A 19010-nucleotide genomic window follows, 5' to 3' on the forward strand; every position below is an offset into this window, starting at 1 on the left:
CGGCAATGCACTTCCAATGCTCCTGTTGAAAGCGTTCAGAGGCTACATTAACCGCATACCATCAGGCGCATCGTACACTTGTTTGTCACCACAGCTGTATAAAGATAAGGTTATGTTTCTTCAAGGCACGTCTATTTATAAATATGACTAGCGACCCGCCCCGGCTTCGCACGGTTGCAAAAACTACCAGTATTTCTCTACTAAATTATGCATGTATTATACATATAAACCTTCCTCTTTAATCACTCTATTTATTAAAAAAACGCATCAAAATCCGTTGCGTAGTTTTAAAGATTTAAGCATACATAGGGACAAAGGGACAGAGAAAGCGACTTTGTTTTATACTATGTAGTGATGAATAATTAAAAAGATTATTCAAAAGTAATTTTAAGGACTACTCGAATAGACCTTTTTTTCTAATTTGATTTCAGTTCAATTTAAATTCAACAATATTCATATCTAATACTAACTCAAATCAGAAAATCAATCAAAAAGCTAAATAAAATGTTCCAAACGTCCGCCATGTCACAATTTTAACAGATGGGCACTGTGTATTATTCGTCCTAATGAATAGTGCCATTAAAATAGGTGTCGGTGACAGGTGATCGGGTGCTATTTAAAATAGCCGGGTAAACTACCGGGTACTTGATCAAATTAGGATGGAATTATTACGTCACTTTTTGTCGCGTAAATTGCGTCGAATTATCTTTTGATTTGTTAATTCCTGTAAACATTAAAAGTAATTTGGAATTGTCATTTGACAAATACAACGTGTCTGAGTTTAATTATTGTAAGTATGAAATTTACAATAAAAAGAATGAGAAATGAGACAATGACAAACCTCTGTACGAATCTTCTTATAAAGCCTTTGCTGATAATTTGAATAGAAAATGTGTTTGCGTGTACAATTTTTATTTATATTTTATCGCAACTTACTATTGCGGTTTGTTTTAGAAGTTCAGTAATTAATGTAATATAGGTGGGGCCTGTAACACAGGTATCTGATGAAGATACCATCTTATAATGGTACAGCAAATAAATATTGAGATGTTCTTTTACGCCATCAAACTCTACTTTATATCTCAGATATTTCTTTTCATAACCGTAGAAACAAAAAGTTTGACTTTATTAATTTGTACGATTTTATTTTTGTGTTACCCACACATTACGAAATTCTAAACATTTTATAATATCATATCAAAAAGGTCTAAGTGACCAATGATTTAAAATCATCATATCAAAAATTTCGATCTAGCGGGTACATCGTTCCATAGCTTACTTGGCTAGAGCACCGACACGGTCAGTCGCAGATGCAGGTTCGATCCCCGCTGGAACGTTCGATTTTTGATATGATATTAAAAATGTTTGGACTTTATTAGTTGAGATGGAACAATCTCTAGGTGGGTGATAGACGTACGAACTTAAGTTAAAGCTTACTCATTCTGTAGTGCGATGTCGTCGACAGAAGAAACTTTGTGTTGTTTAAAAATTGTATCGTATTACATTTTAAAAACAAAAAAACACGAAGTTCGGAAATAATTCATTTGGAGTAATTTCTTATTCAAAAGTAACAAAAATTACAAATACCTACACTACTAGCGTTGCGCGTCCACGGACTGGCGAAACATAATTGTGTTTGCTCGCAAACAAAAAAAAAAACGAGTCTATTACATCGGCACGTAACACATCGTAGATAGACGAAAAAACAATCAAGTAAATATGCATAATTAGATGTTACTCAAAAATTATTTGTTAGATCGTAATCAAACTTAAATGAGACCACACGACACACGCCACCTTTCAATTAAAATAAAAATCATGAAAATCGGTTCACCCAGTCAAAACTTCTGAGATACATAAAAAAATACAATTGAATTGAGAACCTCCTTCTTTTTTGGAAGTCGGTTAAAAATGGCGGCTAGCAGCTCGCAGTGCTGCCACACGTACGAGCGGAGGCGGGTTACGAGCAAAATTTCAAACTTGTCGGATCGCCAACGAACTTACTCGGCGGTTTTAAATTACGCGTACTTAGGGTGACACACCAGCGAAAAAGGTCGTCGAGCCACAAGTTCGCGAACGTACTCGCACGTCCATCACCCCCAGAGCCTGTTTTCCTCTTGATGATACTATTTGTAACTTATGTGTCACGTAAACTTTTTCAGCTACTTTTGTAACAGCTCCATATAATATTACGTGTCATTATTATCGACTGCCTTTAAAATTATATAGCTTTTTAATAAAAATTACGAACGACTACGAAAATGAAATCCTTCAAACATTATTTCTTTGACGTGTTTTTAATCATGACACACGGACGGCTCGTATTAATCACGGGCGTTACGGATATTTTAATTAAGGCCTTATTATTAAAAATTCGACGTCAAATTAACTGCAATTTTCGGACGAAAGCTTTACATTAATCCGTTTACATTATACGATAATACGATACGATTCTAGTCTTAAACATGTGACACTTTGGATCTTTAAGTTGCTTAGAAATTGACTTAGATTTTAAATTAAATTCTTGATTAGCTTTAATTTTCATACATTGATTGTATTAAATTGACTGCGTATTTTTTTCAAATTTTATTTATGAGTGTCTGCTAATGAATGATATATCTACAGGTTACCTCTTCGTAAATTTGATTAATTTTTTAATTATTTTGTACTTAAGTATAAAATATTTAATTTCCGCTAAATCTTTATTAAAAATTAGAATTTTCAATCAAGAATTTACGAAACTTTACCGATCGAAATAATTTTTAAATGATATATCGTTCAGATATCGTATCGTCAAGTGCAAATAACGAGATATCAATATCCGTCAATACCCAGGTAATGAGGGGTCGGTAATTAAATGTCGTCTGTCAAAGCGGGAGCTGTCAAAATGTATGTATATTCAAAATGGCGGCGGTGCCATTGCGAAGCGTTCGCGCGGCAAATGGACGGCATACTTACTTTTCGACTTTGAGTCGATGTCGATTCGGAGATTCAATTAAAGTTTATCATAAAATAAATATTAATAAATGATTTGGATTCGTTTCGCTTTATAAGTATTTGTTTATTTGAATAGCTTAATGAGTTTAGATTAAGAAATGTTGGAAACTTCATTGATTATCATAAAGATATTTTCTGTGATCATAGAATAACCCACAATATTTTAATACTAATGTCATAAGCAGAAACGGGGTATAGAAATAATTGTTTTTGTATGACATTACCTACAAACGCAACTATCATAGAAGAAAACACAAAATTTGATTACATTTAGAGTTAATAAATTATTAACAAAAAATAAAAACAGGTGTAACCGCGAAGTACGTCCATCTATACTAAATACTAAAACTAGTATATACAGAACACCAGTTAATTAAGAAAGTGGGACATGTAATTGTTAGAAGTAAAGCTTAGCAAGAGTCAGACAAATTGACTTTCACCCATAAATCTTATTGTACACAATATTATCTATACTAATAATAAATCGTGTCTACGTTTCTGTACATAGTTTCATCGACAAAGTATATGTATATATTTCAAAGTATATGTTATATTTGTAATTCAAGTACGTTAATCTAACTTTCAATACTTTCATGTTGATAATTACACAGCCAGATTTGTAGCATCTATAGATAAAAAAGTATTTCATATAAAATCTTCGATATAAAGTGTTTTTTTCTAGGTAAGCGTGCTCCATCTTAGTCCGCATTGTCACTTATCATCAGGTGAAATAGTGGTCAAACGCAAGCCTATCATTGTATAAAAAAAAAAGTATATTTCTCTGGTGCATAATGAAGGATAGGTACTTATCTTGGTTGTGTTACATATCTTTAAGGCCTTTTAAGGTGCCAAATCAAACTGTCTCAGGAATACCCTTAATCGTTGATTATAAGTCACGCTGACTATTTACTATACACTGCGTGCTTTATCCCATTGTTTGAAGAGTTCCAATCGTATGTAAGTTGTGTTTACTATACGAGATGCTTTAATTTTTTACTTTTTATTTTATACGATATTGGAAGAGCATTACGTCGCCATTGTTGTCATTAATGCTTTAATAGATTTCAAAACCCAGAATTCCCACCACAAAAAAGTTTGTCTACAATGTGTTTTATGTGACATTTGTTTGCCACTTTAGCAACATAAATCTAGTAGGTACACCAAGTCGACGCCGCGTTGGCGCAACGGTTACAGCCATGGATTGTACCTGTTGTGCTTGGCGGTTGCGGGTTCGATCCCCGCATTCTGTCATATGACAAACATTTGTATTGGCCATACAGGTGTTTGGTACAGATGGTCTCAATATATCCACCAACCTGTATTGGAGCAGCGTGGTAGATTAAGCTCTGATCCTTCTCTACACGGAGAAAGAGGCCTATGCCCAGTAGTGGGATATTACAGGCTGAAACGTACACCAAGTTTCTCAGGTTCATAATCAACGATTTAAACGATCTCGCTTAAAACGTTGTGTATAATTACATGTAAGGTGATAAATTTATATGCCAATAAATATGTCAGTCGTGAACAATCGCCGACTGGATGAGGTCGATTGATGGGTGAAAGTTTTATTTTAAGAACTGACTCAAAATATCTACCTAACTATATTACCTTGTTGTGTTATTCTACTCATAATTGGTGTGTAATAAATATCAATTAATATTTTTAATTGACTAACGAAAAAATGCAGTCTAATGCAGTTAAAAGTTTTAGTAATTAAATTATTCTCAAATATTAGGAAATCTCAAATATATTTTTTTGTCTATTTGTTATTGATTATTCCTCCTTAATTTGTGCACACCTCTAACCGCTGCTACTGTATCGTGTCCAGTACCCAAAGATTATCTGGAAGAAATCGCTATTTAGCGATAAGATCGACTTTGTACATCTTGTATTGTGTCTTTCTTAATATGTCTGTATTTTGGTGTACATTAAGAATAATTTTAAGCCTATTTAAAATTACATTAATAACAAACATGTAATCACAATATGGCTATAAAAAGTATTAAGAACGAAAAAGAATATTTGTCAAATTGTTGACACAGCGCAGACGAAATCGAGAGTAACAAACAGCTAGTTACAAAAATAAACAGCTAAAAAAACCGACTTGCATCTCCGCTCGGAGCATATCCCGCAAGATATTGCACAAACGACAATAGTTGTACACACAATAAAAACAATACAAGTCGCCCGAATTCCCGAAAATGTGACAAAAGACGACAAAGCGACATTATCAATGGGCCCGGCTTTGGCCGTGCAACGTATTGTTGCTTGTGAAAAATTCTCCCTTGACGCTCTTTTTTGCACTTTCTTGTCATCCTACAAAGCATGGACGTTATTTATGTAGTTCGAAATTAGAATCGCTTTGATGACTGAAATGGGATTAAGCATGTCTGTTTGGCTGATTGTGTTGGTCATATGATAGCTGTGGCTGAAAGCGAGCTGTTTGATAAATAATTAGTTGAAGATTTTTTGGTTAAAGTAAAGGTAATTTAATTATACTATACTTCGAATTTCATATATAACTTCGAAATTATTATGTAATAACAACCACAAATACTGACGGTTCGCGGGTTCGATATCCGCTCGGGATGGATATGCAGGGATTCGTATTGGTACAAATATTTCGTTCCGGTTTGGACGTCTATCCTTGTGTGTCTTCCCACCGTGCCTCGGAGAGCACGTTAAGCCATCGGTCCCAGTTGTTATAATAACTACCTGATAGCAATCGTTACTTATAATACGGATCATATCCGCCAACCCGCAGTAGAGCAGCGCAGTAGGAGAAAGAGGCCTATGCCCAGCAGTTAGATGATACAGGTTGAATGCAATATTTGGAAATTAGCTCTTATATTAAGAAATATGTTCCTATTTTATATAGCAAAGTTACTTTACTTGAACTTTGAATCTTGAACCTTGTTATTAAGAAAAAATCTATAAATCTACTTATTTCTATTCGTTGTAAACTACGAGATGATATCGTTTCATCTTTCGCTTATCAAAATATATAACATCAAAATCGAAACCTTCGTGACAAAACTTTCAAGAGAAGCTCACAGCAAGACACCGGCGTAGCGGGATCGTACATTGTAAATATATACAAATCAAAATATAACTCACAGACACGCCACCAGAATCGACTCGCATTGCAGGGTGTCAAACGCTATCTGCCGGGCCTGCATCTGTCCGTGCATAAATCTGTCGCATATGAAAAGAATTAAAACGTTCGCCATTGTAGACGACCGTATAAATCTTCAAGATATCTTTGTGAGGGACGCGACGCCCGCGGCTCTTAACAACGCCCCACACAGAAATCGTAATCGAAATTTGACCTCTAAGATCTAGGCCAGAAGAACTATAAACCGCTGCTCGATGTGGCACACTGTACTCGGCTGAAGCGATATTTTACAAGTTTTTGACAGTCGATATGGCGCCCCTAAACGGCACCTGCCTTGATGAGCTTCAATCGCGATTGGTAACTTTGTATTAAATGTAATTGGTAAAACGTAATATCTGATTATGGAATCTTCTAACCAAATATGAGTAGGTTCTGAAGTCGGCCAACAAACTGGCAGTTTTGACGAAAATCCAAACTAACGCCAGTCTGTACTGACGCGGGTTCTCAACTAACCAAATGATTTTGGATGATATTTCGAGATGTAAATTTGTTAGGTTAAAATTTTTGGTTTCATTGCGTGTGATGCAGTTTTAAATTTCATGTAGGACTTCCTAAGCTTTTAATTCAGTTGTTGTATGTTCAAGATACTGTAAAAACGATGGATTCAGTGAGGCGACATCAAGAAATACATCGATTCGAATTTGTTTTGGTTTAGCACTGGTTTGTGGCTGTTGTGCTGGCGGTTGCGGGTTTGATCCCCGCACACGATAAAACATTCTCATTGGCCATACAGATGTTTTTTTTTTTTTGGAAGTCTGCCCTTGTAGGTCTCCCCACTGTGCCTCGGAGAGCACGCACGCTATCAGTCCTGAGTGTTATCGTAAATAGCTGATAGCGATCGGTACTCATACTAGAGAATATATCCGTGAACCCGCAATGGAGCTGCGTGGTGGATTAAGCTCAAATTCTTCTCATACATACATGGAGAAAGAGGCCTATGCCTAGCAGTGGGATATTACTCGAATAGTTTTCGATGTATACATTGCAAAAATATACATGTATTTAAAATGAAAATGAGGTTTTACTGTCAAACAAGCGGATGCTGCTTACGCATCTTTAAACTTAGCCTCTTCAGTAGAGTAACTATTTTATTAATAGCTAATAAATTTGCGCAGTTAAGTAATGTAGCAATAATTAATTTATTAATAAATTAGAAAGCTTAAAACTCGTTTACATGATGTTGTTTAATTAACGTTTCAAACATAGGTCGCAAGTACTATCACAGTAATGTCTCTCATTAGTCGGTATTTGAAATCATTTAGTGATAGTTAATACCCGACCCGAACAAACAATACTTTCTTCGACGTTCTAATACAAGTTCTGACATTACATGGAATACTTTCAGCGCATTTTCGACTCGTATTTGTCAACAATTTACAAAAAATGTAATCAATAAAAACTTGTAATAAATAATAATTGAAATGTTCCATTAAATTTTATTTAAAATGTAATTAATCGTAATCAGCTTAAACACATGTAAGCTTCACCTTCAGTATAAATAAATGTATAACAATTAAATGAATAATACATAATAAATGAATGTTGTTGTGGAATAAATTATAAATATAAATATATATTTTTTTTATATTTAAAAAGCGATAAAGAAAGTGTTGGTATTAATTAGTTCATAGCCACTGATTACAAATGATTCTTGTTTTTTATACATTTTTTTTATAAACACTAGTTCAACGGCATACAAGCGTACGGCTCACCTGATGGTAAGCGATTACTGTAGCTTATAGACGTCTGGAACACCAAAAGCATTGCAAGCGCGTTGCCGCCCCATACCCCAATCCTCTCCTTAGTCATCATAGGAACACAACACTGCTTGAAAGCAGTTTTAATTTGCTGTGATCTTCTGTAAGGTCTTACTTCCCCAGTTTATATTATTATTATCATTATATGTTATAATCATTATAAAATTATATAAAAATGTTATTAGTAATAATATGCGACATATGTTTTAAGAGGTCAGCAAGTGGTCCTAATAAAATACGTTTGTTTGGCAAAATTCAATTTTTAACGTTCATTTGTATTTTATATAAGCCATATTAACTTAAAATTATTTTAATTCTACGGGAAAAACAAATTTGAAATAGGTTTTGTAATCAAATCAAATCAAATTTTCAAATTTCAAGTTTTCAAATCTAAGTTCTATAGAGTTAGACATTTTATGACAAACACCAGCATTTCAACCTTGAGAAAGAATCTCGTTAAATAAATAATTTGCAGGATAAACATTTAAAATATGGCATTCTAATCTATCACGATATATTCCTAAAACTTTTTAGCGTTTCAATAAACATTACAGTTGCACCTCACAGCTTTGAGCAGCAAAGGGGCCTTTCGATCCTATGGGAATATCGATGTGAAAAGCCTATGTAACATTCTAAATCTATGTACTTCTTACTACTTTTAACTATCCACGAATGATATTTTATGGCTGTGTGGCTACGGCATTAAAGAATATAGCCAACCCCTCTCTTCCCGTGGGTGTCGTAAGAGGCGACTAAGGGATAACACAGTTCCACTACCACCTTCGAACTTATAAAGTCGACCGTTTCGGGATAACCATCCAACTGCTGGTTTTGAAATACACAGGCCGAAGACGGGCAGCAGCGTTTTAGGCGCGACAAAGCCAGCGCTGCGGTCACCAACCCGCCTGCCCAGCGTGGTGACTATGGGCAACACATATGAGATCGCGCCATTTTTGGCGCGAACTTGTGGAGGCCTATGTCCAGCAGTAGACTGCAATAGACTGAAATGATGATGAATGATGATGATGATGATGTATGATATTTTATCTTTATCAATTGTATAATTTTTTAACCGACTTGAAAAAAAGGAGGAGTTTCTCAATTCGACTGTACTTTTGATCCTTTTTTTTAATCGTTGTCGTCAAATTTTTTTGATATCAGACAGTACTTTTCGACAGTACTTTTCTTTTTTTATCTCTATTAATGAATAACTACTTCACTATTTTTTCCCTTATCCACGTTTTATTACTGGTCGATATAAATGAAGTCGGTTTTTTTTTCGTTTGCGAGAAAATAAATGACGTGTTAAAGAGTAACAAAAATTAATAATCTACTCATCAATTTCCTAAAACACTGTTTTTATATAATTAATTACAACTCGAGACATCTTTCCTATGTTTTACTATACTTCGCGTTGATTTTTAATAGGGTATAACAATAAACGAACAGATATTATAACACGAACAAATAGTAATCACACTCGTAACAACCGCTTAACTGTTTAAATAAACAAACAAACATCCAGCCTTATTGTATTAGTATAGATTAAGGCGGAGGTGATAGTTTGTGTTAATACCTGCGCAGCGGGCATCCAGACATATAACTTAACATTTTTACGAGTCAATAAAACGAACAATTATATCATATACCACAGTCGTTTCCATTCAAATGCGTGCGTAATATTGTTGTCGTTTTTATTTATTTTGAATATTATTATTTATGTTTCCTATTATAATAAAATATTTAATAAAACATTGTTTTAATGTCGTAAATTAGACTAGCCCGTTGGCGCAGTTTGTAGTGACCCTGCTTTCTGCTCCGAGGGTTGTGGGGTCGATTTCCACCCCGAGTCTGGGTGTAATATGTATATTTCTTTATATATTTATATATGTATTATTTATATGTATGTTTATCGAAAAAAAAATGTAGCTATACCAGTCGGCTGTTACCTATAACACAAGCATTAACTTGCGTACTTTAGGAACAGACGACCGTGTGTGTATTGTGTAGATACTTAAAAACTTTGTGTAGATTTTGCATTGGCGGTACTACTCTTTATTTCTTTTTTCGTTTACAACTAGGTCGGCAAACAAGCGTATGGAAATAGTTCATAGAGCGATATATACGTGACAAGTTTGACAAAAGCTTAATGTAGAATACAGATAAATATGAATTATATGATAAAAAGTTAGTGCAGAGGGTGGATCGAGCAATCGGATGTGGCAACCGTTGGGGCTTTGATACCTAATTTTTGTTTTTATAAGCGTACGGCTGACCTTACATGATGGTAAGCGATTACCGTAGCTTATAGACACCTGCAACAACAGAAGCATTACAAGTGCATTGCCGACTCTACGCCCAATCCCCACAGAAGCTCTGGTCACCTTAACAGAGGAACACAACACTGTTTGAAAGCAGTATTATTTTGCTGTGATCTTCTTGTAAGGTTATGGTAGGTATTTATTTATCTGGCAGTTGGACTGCTCCAGATTGTGAGCAGATTATTTCTTGCTACGCAATGGCGTCATCAGCAACGCGCTTGCGATGCTTCTGGTGTTGCAGGCGTCTATAAGCTACGGTAATCGCTTACCATCAGGTGAGTCGTACGCTTGTTTGTCGACCTAGTTATATTTAAGAAAAATACTTATATTATAAAACTGAAAAGTTTGTTTGTTTAAACGTAAAAATTATTTTTGTGGTGGATAGATCATTTGCCGAGAAAAGCAATTTTTTTCTTCAAAATAACGCGTGTTGAATCGAGGTTTACACTAAGTGTAATTATATAATTATAATAAAACTTTACTCGTATTTCCACATATATTTTATATTTCCAATTAAAAAAATTTTAAATGGATAAATATGAGTCAGATTAAAATGATTTGAATTGATTTCTTGTACCGATACGTTTAAGGACCTTTAACGGTCGCTCTAATTAAATTATATTACTTTCGAAATTCGCTTGATTTATTTTCAACATATGAAGTTATCGTGTTTGGAGTAATAAATACTTTTATTGCGTCAGATTTTAACAGTTGTTTTTTTGTGTGATTTTTTTATACACACAATTTGATTATTCTCGATTTAAGATTCAAAGTGATAATTTCGTGATTAAATTTGACCTGGTATTTTCGTACGAGTCAGAAGAAATATACACACAGTCAGACGAGACTACTCGCAAATCGAAGTTAGCAACGTGAAGTTAACTAGCCAATGAAGTATAGCTTCTTATGTTTGTACATAAGTACTACATACACATACAGTACATACATACTTTTTTTTCTTTTAAGCCTCTGAAACTTAGTTCATATTTTGAATTTAGTTTTAAATAAAGGTAAACGTTTTGTATATATGTATTATACGTTCTCTTTACATATATCTACATACATACAAATACGACAAAAAAATTACTTATTTAATGGACGTTATATTGGAATGTTAATTACAATAAAATAAAATATCACGTGTCACAAACATACAATAAAATTCGTTTCAAATACCGATTAAATAAAGTTGTTCATATTAATAATATAATAATAAACACAAAGAGCTCGACTATTGCAACGTTTTATTATGTATTATTTATTAATAAAAACGTATTAATCAAAAGGCGAACAAAGGTACCTTACGACTCGTCATAAATCGGGACATATGATTGCATCGCGTCAGCGTATCGCGTTACGACATTGTGTGTTTGATATCGAATTTATTTCGTTTACGAATCACCGGGACCAGGGCTGGCATGACACGAAAAAAGCGGGATAGCGCTGAAATTTTATTATACTTTATTTATTCGTTAATATTTACATCAATTGTTTTAAAATTCGTTCCATTTTTAAATTGTGATGTTTTTTAATATTGTAAGTATTCGTCCCGGAATCCGTTCTGATTAAATTGGTAACCCTACGCGGGAAACGTCACATGTCGCTCGCCGCTCATAAATTCAGTGACATATCGCTCGAGTTCCGAGATTTTTACCTATAAATATAAACAATCTCTTCGTACAGTCACGTTCTTATGTTCTACATGATAAGGTTGAATATAACGTATTATACGGTTACGTTAGATTTGTTTTCAATATCTTGCCTTGTCTTGCCTCATATTAATGACGGTTGCTTTTTTTTTAAATACGGACATACTTCGAGCTTACCTTGATACTTTTAGTTTTATTCATCGGTTTCCAACTTAAAATTATATGTATTTAATGCGTTCTTAATCTCGATAGACACTTAAATATGTTTTTTAGTCGAGAATTTATTTTGACAATTGAATTGGTTGTACGAACAGGCTAGCGTTGGATGATACGATCCCATTTGATGTGGGATTAAAGGTTATACTATAAATTTATTGTTAAATAATAATAAAAAACGAGTGTACCTTAGACCACACGACGAACTTGTTTAGCTTATAGGTGAAAAAAAGTGCAGGCATGCACTGTGTCTTAGATACACGAAACGTGACTGGCTATGATAGAAAGAGAGAAAAAAGTGTGCTCGCTCGCTCTCTCTTGCTCAATTCGCCTCGCCCGATCACATTTTCCGTAACGCTCTCGTCACGCATTCACCAGCTTACCCCAAGTCAAGCTTGCGTAAAGAAGTTTTACTCTAATAATTGGTATTTTTTTTTTAAAGTTTATTTAAAGGTTTTATTGGGGCAGGAAAATACCCTACACAATACTAAAATCATCTAGAGCTTAGTATCAATACATTGAAAAGTAACAAAAGGTTTTGTACCCACGTATATATATATATATATATATATATATATATATATATATATATATATATATAAGTATGTAAAGTAGTAGGTATAGAGTAAATAAAAAATGAAACATAATTTTTAAAGATTTTAAAATCATAACGAACTGTGGGGTTTCCACACATATACAACATTTTTATATCAGAATAATAATCGAACCTCATTTCATTTTTTCATATATTTTTAATAGATGGCAAAAATTTGAGTATATTTTTAATTTTTCTTTACAATTCGTATTTTACAAATTTCTATTATATATTTTGTTACGTGAACGTTATTTTAATTCTATTATTCTTAAATAAAAGATATCGAAAATTATTTATTTATTTATTAGGGATGTTACACAGCATAGAAAAAGATATATATAAAAAAATATTATCATAAAAGCCAATTTCGACTATCCATCCGTTTAAAATTAAATTATCAAATGTGAAAATAAGGATAGTAAAACAAAACAAACGAGACGATAAAACCGAAAAACAAAAAAGAAAAAAAACTTATTTTCATATTAAACTGACGAATACCCTTTGGAAGTTTAAATTACAAATAATTAACGGTATATTTGGAAGGTAATATAACATATTTAAAATGATAATAATAATAGTAAAGGTTATATAAATATTTATGAAATATTTAGATACAAATAACATATATTTAAGTTGGTATATTAATTTGTTTTTCATTACTCCATTGGTTAAATTGTTCATTCGCTAAGGAATTAAAACTCGACACACGTATACTCGTATAAAGCACAATATACCTCTTCTATATCAACTTGCTTACAACAACAAACGTTTTATATAAAATTACAAATACATAAATATATAATTAAATTTACTTCACATTTCACTTCAGCCTATCGCTGTCCACCGCTGGACATAGACCTTCCCAAGCTCGCTCTAAAGATACCGGTTCTCTGCAATCCTTATCCAACCTCCACCGGCAATCGATCGTCGATCTATTATAATTTACTGGATGTAGTGCACAAATGTATATTACTCGTAGATATCCTGCCCGAAATGTTCTGGACAAGTGCCTCAACCTTATAGAGGATAACAGCTAAATAATACTGGTTTTAAGTAGTATTGTGTTGTAGTTGTGAGTAAGGTGACCAAAGCTCCTGGAAAAGGACTGGCAAAGCGCTAGTGATACTTCTCGTGTTGCAGGCGTCTCGAGGCTACGGTAACCATTAATCGGTACGTAATAATGGAATTAATATGATGATATTTTTATTTGGTTTCAGATGAGTCCGGGCGAGACGCGCGGGAGGCGCTAGAGATGCGCTCTAAGCAGCAGCCGCGACCGTCCTACCGCTGGTTCAACACTAACGAAAACGGTAAGCCTACCAGACCATACCACCATACCATTCGATCATATAGTCTATGTGAATGATTGATTGATGAGCTATTTATACTTCTGTTAATTTTTTTGACTGTCAGTAACTATCGTTATGCACGAGGTATATTTTTAAACGGTTTTATTTAGCTCACCCCGTTTGTTTTATTTTTAAACGGTTTTATTTAGCTCACCCCGTTTGTTTTATTTTTTTATTATTTATTCTTTCTTGGGTCAAATTTAGTAATTCAAATTTTACCCTCTTCCTGTCAACCGATTAATCTGAAATTTTGTATACACTTTGGATTTTGGTGACAATACAATTATGTTTATTCATTATCATTATAAATTCAAGATGGCCGCCGCTACAAAATGGCGGATAATTTATGTTTTATTAATCCCATCAATATGGTTATCAAATGAAAGGCCTCAACAAGCAGAATACAATATACTATAAAAAATTGAAATCCAAGATGGCGGCCGCTACAAAATGGCGGATAACGTAGGTTTTATCAATCCCATCAATATGGGTATCAAATGAAAGGGCTCAACAAGCAGAATACAATATACTATAAAAAATTGAAATACAAGATGGCGGCCGCTACAAAATGGCGGATAACGTAGGTTTTATCGATCCCATCAATATGGGTATCAAATGAAAGTGCTCAACCAGTATAATCAATGTACTATATAAAATTAAAATCCAAGATGGCGGCCTCTACAAAATGGCGGATAACTTAGGTTTTATCAATCCCATCAACATGGGTATCAAATGAAAGGTCTCAACAAGTAGAATACAATTTACTATGCAAAATTGAAATTAAGCTGGCCGCCGCTACCAAATGTCTGATAACAATTTTTTATCAATCCCACCAATATGGGTATCAAATAAAAGGGCTTGACAAGAAGAATACAGTGCACTATACATCCTCAATATTTAAGATGGGCCTTGCAATAATGAAGCACTAAATGAATTAAACAGAATGCGAAATAAAAACTAAAAACTAGAAAATAAAAATAGGTAAAAAAACTTTTTAAGTTAAACGGTTTTATGTTAAACATACATTGCAATGTTTAAGATAAATGTACTAAAAACCAAAAAATAATAAAATAGATACAGTCGTGGGAATTATAAACATATGCATAGACTAGACTAAAATAAAACCGTGGGGCACGTCAATTGTCTACAAATTATCGACTTAATGTGCGATAGAAGAATCGTTTAATTCGTCGTTAAAATAGGCAGTCGGCCCGCAGACGGTGAGGAAATTACTTACTATTTTCTTGCTCATGGAAATTCCAATAGTTATACACTCCATATAAATAAAAGAGATGTTTCAACTAGTTTATCGTTGGACATTCACACTGCTGGCTGGCGAGGAATCGTTTCACTGCTCGTAGTTTGTCTTTAATCGACAAAACATATGATAAAAGTACTACTCGCTCACCACTATGAAACCCTAAAACTCGCTTATAATCGAGCTTGCTAGCTTGTTTCCACATTCTAGCCCTACTTATCACACGTCCATCGTTGTCGGTTGAACAACTGCCTAATTATAGTGTAACATTACAGAACAAACATTTTAATCAACGATTGTAGACAATTGACGTGCCCCACGGTTTTATTTTAGTCTAGTCTATGCATATGTTTATAATTCCCACGACTGTATCTATTTTATTATTTTTTGGTTTTTAGTACATTTATCTTAAACATTGCAATGTATGTTTAACATAAAACCGTTTAACTTAAAAAGTTTTTTTACCTATTTTTATATAGTATTTGTTTTAGAACTGATTATGTTTTGCTGTCTGATTAATATTGATCTTGGTTATTGTTCTGGTAAAAACAATATAAAATATATGACATCTATATAATATGTATAATAATTAATTGTAATAGCTTATTAAGGCTTGGTCTGGGTGTTTGTGCAGTTCTTGTGGGTCTCCCTATCGTGCCTCGGAGAGCACGTTAAGCCGTCGGTCCCGGTTGTTATCATGTACACCTGATAGCGATCGTTACTCATAGTAGGGAATATATCCGCCAACCCGCATTGGAGGAGCGTGGTTGATTAAGTTCTAATCCTTCTCCTACATGGGGAAAGAGGCCCATGCCCAGTAGTGGGATATTACAGCCTGAAGCGTAGGCCTACAATTTATTTAAATATATATATTTTAAATTGATAAACTACGATAAACGTGTCTATCATAGTGATCAATTTTCAATATTCATTATTTTATGGGTAAGATAGAAATCAGTTAAAACATTTTTTTTAGTACAAATTATATATTTTCACACGGTAAACTCGATATCAAAACAATTGTAACATTTATTAATTCCATGCAAATTGTAATTACTCATTCAACCTTTTTTTTTCTTATTAAAATGCGAGAACGTATTAAGGGCATCCGTTTGAATAAATTTATTAATTTTCAAGAATATCTTTCACGCAATAACATCACTATTACGAACTAATCATTCCACGGTTCATTATTCACTCAAATATAAATATACGTATCAACAGCAAACGTGAGTTTTTATAACAAAGTTACAATTTGCCGACAATTATTTCTTATCGTTTAGCAGATAAGGTCGATAATCGCTAAAAATGGTATTTCGGGCCCCGAAATAAGCGCATTCAAATCGAATGCGGCACCGTGACGTGACAACTTTGAATATTCAACTAGAACTGGCAATAAATATGAAGTTACGACTATAGAATAAAAAAAAAACGCGGTACAAAACACAAATGTAATACGGTGTAATAACTCATAGGTCGCTTTGTATGGAACTAAGCCACCGTGAAGCGATAAATAATATTTATTTTTGCTATTATACGCGTTTTTGTCAGTCGTAATGGGTGTAAATGCGCAGGGCGGGCGATTCCGAGAGTGGCCACTAGACCGCCGGTTGTGCAACGTCGACGCAATCGACAGTTACCTGTAGCGGAAGAAACTGAACCGTAAATTAATACATTAATTATATTCAGTTAAATGTTTACTTCAGTATTAGTTAATTTGTTTTGATATTCCATGTGGCAATGTCCGTCTTTAGTAGCTAGTAATTTATATAATAATTATGTTCTTGTAAATTTTCAAAGGTGATACCTAATTGAAATAAGTTTTTATTTTTTTATTTTTGAATAATGTTACGTCTCCAAAGTGCAAGTCCATAATTTTTTAGTTCAAGTACCTATAGATACATAATAGTAATATTCCCTAGAACGAGTAACTGTTACGATTTAACATTTTAAAAACGATTGCGTAAAAATATTCGAAACAAGTCGACGGATTTGAAGATATTGAATACTTTCAACGCTATCTGTTTACAATTTTTAAATGCTTCTCATACCATAACTTTCAACGGCCCAGCTGCGTCCTAATCAGCGTAACTGAACTACAATGACTCCGTAGCAATAAAAACTGTGCAACGCAAGTTTAGGCAAATTTATGACTCTCTGCGGGCTCGAATTACAGGCCTCCCGCTTTCTCCTTTCTTTTGTTCGTCAAAATACTGGGGAACTTGATAAAAACTTGCTTTTAATTTATATTTGCGTGTAGGCTAAGTGTTTTTAATTTATGATCCCTTAAAGTGTAACGCTTTTAAAACTGTGATCGGTGTCTTGATGTTTTGAAATTGCGTCTAATGTGTTTTTAAAGGAAGTTTCAATTTTGAACATACATTAAATACTAGAGTCATAAGGGTTTTTTAAAGTAAAAGGCAATGTTTTGAGAAAGTGAACGTTTCAAGTCGGATTGGTAGTAACAAACGGCTTTTTAATATTGTCGCTACTGATTTTCATCGCGTAGTTTCTAGCTTATCATGAGATCTTAGTTATACACCTGTTATTAACCTGCCTTACTTTTACTTTAGCTATATACAAGTTACTAGTTACTTATTACAATAAGGGTCAGATTCACCAGTTCTGGATAGATTTTATCCTGCAAATAAGTTACGATTAGACTTTAACAGCAGGAGGTAGAATAGGACGTTAGGAACTGTTTCTACTCAATTAAGAAACTACAACTTATAGATTCACATATGCGAATAGGAATATGCCAAAAATGTATAATACGATGGTGAAAAAGAACAGTTCACCAAACCTTTTATCTGTTGGATATCGTTATCCGTCAAATAGCGTTATCCACAACTCGTGAAACAAGGCTTAAAACTTTCATAGACACTAATTAGATATCAAGTACATTTTTTTAGCCTGAGAATGTTACGTTGCATATTGTATACCTATACAAAGCAGATTTTCCTTGAATATTAATCAATTTAGAAAGTATTAAACTCTCAGCTACTTACAATAATTTCGATAATAAAGTTATTGGTAAGTTACAGTGTGTTAAAACATAACACGACGTTTACTGGTAACTTTAAAACATGCGGTCTATTAATAAACAATCATAAGACAGCGTCAACATCGTTATTAATCGCTTAACTATTATTAGCGACATCTAGCGTGAATAACAGACAACTGTCAACCGACGCTAGAACTAATGATAGACAAGTGCTCGCCGGTGATGTGACATGTTTATGTCGAGTGTTCGCTAGTGGACTGGTAATAGAACGGTAACTGCGCCGTAAATTAGTCGATTTATTCGTTTTATAGACTTAATATTTGTCATTTACTAAATATAATTGTCACAGAATTGTTACTGACACTATTGAGATACGGGACATTTCCCTGTTGTGTTTTGAAAATAGAGTTCTTATGTTTTAAATGATTGGAATATCTAAGTAGGTTTCGTAAAGTAGGTTTTCATTGATTTTTTTTAAAAGACCAATCATACTTAATATGTTGAACTTTTTATTTATTCGGTTTAGATAGGAATGAAAATAACGAAAGTTATTTTCGTCTTGGCAAAATTTTGTTACAAACTAGTGTCACCTAAGGAGTAAAATTTTGAGATTATCTTTGATATATTGTGTAGAATAAATATCTTGATATTGTAGTATAAAGCTATATATCAAGGATGTTTGTTGTCGA

At 33.5% G+C, this 19010-nt stretch overlaps 1 long non-coding RNA gene across 1 annotated transcript in view; it reads left to right on the top strand.

Annotated features, from left to right (window-relative positions):
• The window catches only part of LOC123653387, a 204630-nt gene that overhangs the window by 53010 nt on the left and 132610 nt on the right, over positions 1 to 19010 (top strand). The window contains exon 2 of the long non-coding RNA XR_006743088.1: positions 13928 to 14020. This is a non-coding gene — a long non-coding RNA (uncharacterized LOC123653387). The remainder of the gene's footprint in view (positions 1 to 13927; positions 14021 to 19010) is intronic.

This window comes from Melitaea cinxia, chromosome 5 (genome assembly GCF_905220565.1).
Source record: "Melitaea cinxia chromosome 5, ilMelCinx1.1, whole genome shotgun sequence".
Taxonomy (NCBI): domain Eukaryota; kingdom Metazoa; phylum Arthropoda; class Insecta; order Lepidoptera; family Nymphalidae; genus Melitaea; species Melitaea cinxia.